The sequence below is a fragment of the Sapajus apella genome, unplaced genomic scaffold, assembly GCF_009761245.1.
Source record: "Sapajus apella isolate SASKATOON/1434 unplaced genomic scaffold, GSC_monkey_1.0 scaffold121, whole genome shotgun sequence".
NCBI lineage: Eukaryota > Metazoa > Chordata > Mammalia > Primates > Cebidae > Sapajus > Sapajus apella.
In genome coordinates, this window is record NW_022437061.1 from 3,043,673 (window position 1) to 3,049,211 (window position 5,539).

Sequence of the window (5,539 nt, forward strand, 5' to 3'; positions counted from 1 at the left end):
TATTCAAATAACATATGATTTGCTAACATATTAAAGTATGTTGCTAGATTTCCTGCTATTCATCTATGCTTACATTTCTTTATTTTTTCGTTTTTTTTTTTTTTTTTTTAGATGGAGTCTCATTCTGTTGCCCAGGCTGGAGTGCATTATCAGGATCTCAGCTCACTGCAACCTCTGCCTACCAGGTTCAAGCAATTCTCCTGCTTCAGCCTCTTGAGTAGCTGGGATTACAGGCACCTGCCACCTCGCCCAGCTAATTTTTGTATTTTTAGTAGATAAGGGGTTTCACCATCTTGGTCAGGCTGATCTTGAACTCCTGATCTCATGATCCACCTGCCTCCGTTTCCCAAAGTGCTGAGATTACAGGCTTGAGCCACAGTATCCAACCTATGCTTACATTTCTAAAAATGTATTATTCTTAGATTTATTGCCAGATTAATTTTGCTAATACTTGATAATTTTTGCATCTATATTCATAAGTGAATATTCATATATTTTTCCTTATATTTTATTGCATCTATATTCATAAGTGAATATTCATATATTTTTTCAGTATGAAAGTTATGATGACTTTATAAAATCATTTAGAGAGAGATCTATCTTTTTACATGGTTTGGAATCATTTGTAAAACAATGGAATTATTCATTCTTTAAAGACTAGATAATTGTTGTGAACCCATCTATTCCTGGTTTTTTTTACTGGATCTTTAATTACCTTTTCATTCTTGTCATTAGTTTTCCATTTCTACTTTGTTCATTTTCAATTACTTATATTTTTCTTTGAAATAAAACATTCCCTCTAGTTTTTCAAACGGCTATAAAGAAATTGCATGCAATACCTCTTAAAACTGTTAATTTTCCTAATACCTGTTTCTTTCTCCTTTCTTTTTCCTAATCTTTATATACTTTTTCTCCTTTTCTCCTTAGACTCAATAAGCAGCTTATTGGTCATTTTAAGAAGCAGGGTCCAGCATGATGGCTCACACCTGTGATCCCAATGCTTAGGAGACTAAGGTGAAAGAACAATTTGAGGCTAGGAGTTTGAGGCTAGCCTGAGCAACATAGCAAGACCCTATCTCTAAAACAATTTTTTAATTTAAAAAAAGCAGCTTTTAAATTATAAACTGTTTGTATTCCCACTCATTATAGATTTTATCTTTATTAATTTTTTCTTTTAAGTAGTTGTTTTTCTAATTTCTTGATATGAATACTAAGTTCTTTTTTGTAAACTTTTTTTTTAGAGAGAGAGAGAAAATATATTTATTTCTCAGGCTAATCTCTTAAATTGCTCAGTGTTTTCACAGTGCAAGGGGAGGGATTTTTCTCAGCCAACATATACCAGTGGTTCTGACACATGCAAAAACACTCCCAATCATGGTGCTTTATACTTACTTTTAATTTCTGCACTGAAAAAGTAAAGGAATGTTAAAACGATGGCAGATTAGTTTACAGTAACTTTATCTTTGCCTTTAAATTAACCTTTGCTCCTGGGAGCAGAAGAGGAAGAGAAAGACAGGAGAACATCAAAGCATAATAGTGAAACCATGACCAGTTCTGGCTAACAAGGGTTCTAAAAATCTGGACACGGTGCTGACAGCACACTCGTTTATAAACACTGACAGGCAACCGTTAAGATAAAAAATAATAATTCCATTCTTAAAATCAAGCACAAAATCTGACAATAAAACATACCCAAGGGTTTGTGTGTCCCCATCTGATCTGGAAGGCAGCCACACGGTGTGAGTCACATGCTAGGAAGAGACAGACATCTCAACAGAGAATTCCCGCTTTGCTGAACTGCAACGCGTACTCCCTCTTCTCACCAGTACAGAAATGTTCTGCAGGGAGGAACGTGAGAGCCCCGGCTCATTTACCTGTACAACGCTCGCTGACAGTGAGAGCCACAGCGGGGGCCGGGGCTCTGTGTGCTTTGGAGGCTACTCCAAACATTCCTCTGGAATGTTCCGCATTCTCAAGGTTTGGTTGGGCTTTGGGTTTAGTAACGCTCCACACATTGTTTAAGTGCTCGCTTTATTTCTCATGTGCAATCCGTTTCTGTCTAAAGCTTTCAGAAGAACGTGTACAGACACCCCGCAGAGACAAGGATCATGACGGGGCCCTCCTGCCTCTTGCGGTGGGGCGGGGGCAAAGAGGCGCATCACAGAAATAGAGAAATGACATGTTCCACTGCAGTTCAACTCTCGTCCCTGATTCGGTCAGTCCAGAGGCGGGGGTGGGGCTCCTCAGTAGGTGATTGTCCACTCCTTAACAGAGGCAACGTGGGAGGTCGTGCCCAGCGTGCGCTCGTCCAGCCATGCCAGGCCAGGCTGCTGACATAGTGCAGCCGATGTGCGCCTTGGATCTTGACTCTGGTTTCCGGGTCACTCAGGGTCCAGATGTACACCATCCTGTCCCCGCCACTGGGGCCAAAGTGTTCATCGTTTGGGGACCAGGCCAGGCAGACGATTTTTGCATGGTGTCCATCAAAAACACTGTTCTCGAGTAGCCGCTGGCAACGTTGAACACCGTGACCAGCTTGCTGGCGTCGCACACCGCGAGGAAAGCGCCGTCGTGGGAGGAGGCCACCTCGGTCACCCGGCCCTTGGCCTCTCGGAGCTCGCCCTCGTCCTTCAGCCTGGTGCCCAAGATGGAGTACGGGCGGGCGGAAGTGCGTGCGCGCCCCCCCTCCGCCGGGGTGCGCGGCCACAGCTCCGGGCTGGGAGCCGGGGTTGTGATTGCTGAAGCACTTCCTCTGAGTCTCCAGCAGGACTCTCTGCCGGATGCACCCGACCATGGCGTATACCCCGGGGCCGAAGGCTGCGCACTTTGGCTGAACGTCCAGTTTCACCACTCCTTGTCCACTGTAGTCCCGCGGCGTGAGGCTGGTGTACCGCACGGTGTCGTCTATGCAGCAGCTGATGAGCCACCCATGGTGGCTCCGCCATGGTCCATCTGGACACCTGGTTCGTGTGGCCCTTCCCAGCGAAAGAGTCCTTCTCCCCTGTCTCCGAATCCCAGGAATTAATGTGTCCGTCGTGGCTCCGGTAGTAAGTGTAGGACTTGCCTCCGTTTTTATGCACCGTCAGACACTGGATCGATTTACTGTGGCCCTTGATGACGCGCAGGGGCTTGCTGGGGTTGTTTCTGTCCAAATAGTTGATGTACCCGAACGGGGAGACACTGAGCAGGTGGTCCTTCTTCCACAGGCAGCCCAGCTGCTGGTCCAGAACCGTGGAGCCCATGGGAATTGTGCTGACCACCAAGTTCACGTTGGCATCCCAAATCTTGGAAGTTTTGTCCCCAGAAGCAGAAAGCAATGGGTGCTGTCCGGACTCCAAACTAATGACATAAATCCCGCTGTCGTGGGCCTTGCTTCTGCCCAGCATTCACACCTTCTCCCCGGTCTTACCGTCATACATGTGTATCTGGCCGTCAGCACTGGCTGTGGCAAATCTGTTCCCATCAGGAAAGAATTGCACACAGTTGACAAAGCTGAACAATTGTGAACTTGAATTTGAATGGGGGGCGGGGGTCTCTCAAAGAATGCCTTTCTTAAATAATGAACATATTTAAAGCTATAAATTTATCTTTGGGCACATATTTTGCAGCGTCCAATGATTTTAGTATAAGGTAATCTCTTTTTAAAATTTTTATTTAAAGACAGGGTCTTGACATATTGCCCAAGCCTGACTTGACTCCTGGGTTCAGGCAATCCTGCCTCAGCTTCTGAAGTAGCTGGAACTACAGGCACAGGCCACCGTACTTAAAGTGCTCTCCTTTTTTATGGCTTCCTAGAAAGTTTGAAACTTTCCTTTTGACTTCTTTTATCTAGAGATTATCTATGCATGTAGTGCTTATTATAATCCTGGTTTAAAAAAACATTTTGGGGTGGGAAGCTGGGGAGAGATAGCAAGGGAAGAAATGCCAGATGTAGGTGATGGGGAGGAAGGCAGCAAATCACACTGCCACGTGTGTTCCTATGCAACAATTTTGCATGTTCTTCACATGTACCCCAAAACCTAAAATGCAATAAAATAAATAAATGGGAAAAAAAAAAAAACATTTTGGGTCACATTCTATTTCCATTTTTACTGAAATATAATCCTAGAATGTGACCTGTAAAATCGCTATCCTTTAAAATTAAAGGTTTTCTTTGAGATCAAATGCATTATCAATTTTTATAAATTATGCAACTGCAAATGGAAAAATGAATATTCTCCATTCAGAGACTATAAGCTTCTATAAATACCAGCTACATTAAATGTATTGAAAGTATCGTTCAGCTCCTCTGTGTTCTTGCTTCATTTGCTTACTAAATCTGTCCAATTTTAAGAGATGACAGAAGTCTTTCTGTATCATTATGTTCTCCTTGGTGGAAGGGGAGGTGTCTCTACAATTTTAGAGAGAGGGATTGGTGAAAATTAAACCGAGACCAGAGAACCTGGAAGATCAAGTCATGCAGCCTACTGCAAAGAAGAGCATGAATGCCAAAGGAACAGCAAATGCCAACACTGCCAAGCATGTTCTAGAAGCCATGAAGAGGCCAGTGTGGCTGGGAGAAATAACAAGGGGGAAAGTAGGGAGCCAGGTAATGGGGCCAGATCATATAGGGCCTTGTAAGGAAGGAGGGAGGGAGAGAGAGAAGATGGGGTGAAGGAAGTTTGGCCAACATTTGGGAGGAATAAGTATGATAAAAACAGAAGAATATTGGCAATTTTCTCCTCCGTCCACATATCAAATAACTCTCAAAGAGCCTGATGGCTTCACTTGACATCTCAGAAAACATTTACAGTAGCACACTTAGCAAAGCCTCCTGTTAACGTAGTTTCGTTTCTTCCATTTCATGGTGTGCTTAACAGCAGTGTGAGACACAAAATCCTGCGTAATGATGAATTAATAAATAAATACAGTGAAAAAATGAGAATCAGCCTCAGAAACTCAGCAGCTTCTCTCTTAGTTGTAAATACTGTTCATTAGTCTGTGTTCCTGCATGGCATTAGGTTGCTGCTCCAGACTAGTCAGGGGAATGGGTAAGACACAGTGAGTTTCTGTCTACCACTTTCTAGCCACGTGACTGTCTGCTACAACCCCAGTTAGAGTCACTCCAATCTTGTCCCTGGACTGCAACAGCATCTTAACTGGTTCTCCTGATTTCTTGTTGTTGTTGTTTTGTTGTGTTGTGTTGTGTTTGAGTTAGAGTTTCACTGTGTCGCCCAGGTTGGAGTGCAATGCTGCGATCTCGGCTCACTGCAGCCTCCACCTCCTGGGTTCAAGTGATTCTCCTTCTTCAGTTTCCTGAGTAGCTGGGATTACATATGCCCACCACCACCCCTGGCTAATTTTTGTATTTTAAGTAGAAACAGGGTTTCACTATGTTGGCCAGGCTGGTCTGGAACTCTTGGCCTCAAGTGATCCGCCAACCTCGGCCTCCCAAAATGCTAGGATTACAGACGTGAACCACCATGCCTCGCCTGGTTCTTCTGTTTTTTGCCTCACTATAGGCTCTTCTCCAGGTGTGAAATTAGAAATATATATTTTG

At 43.8% G+C, this 5,539-nt stretch overlaps 1 pseudogene across 1 annotated transcript; it reads right to left on the bottom strand.

Moving 5' to 3' along the window:
* Positions 1–1,927: 1,927 nt before the first annotated feature.
* LOC116538636 lies at positions 1,928–3,576 on the bottom strand (annotated as a pseudogene). The gene has a single exon (XR_004263716.1). The product of XR_004263716.1 is annotated as a WD repeat-containing protein 1 pseudogene (transcript).
* Positions 3,577–5,539: the final 1,963 nt, after the last annotated feature.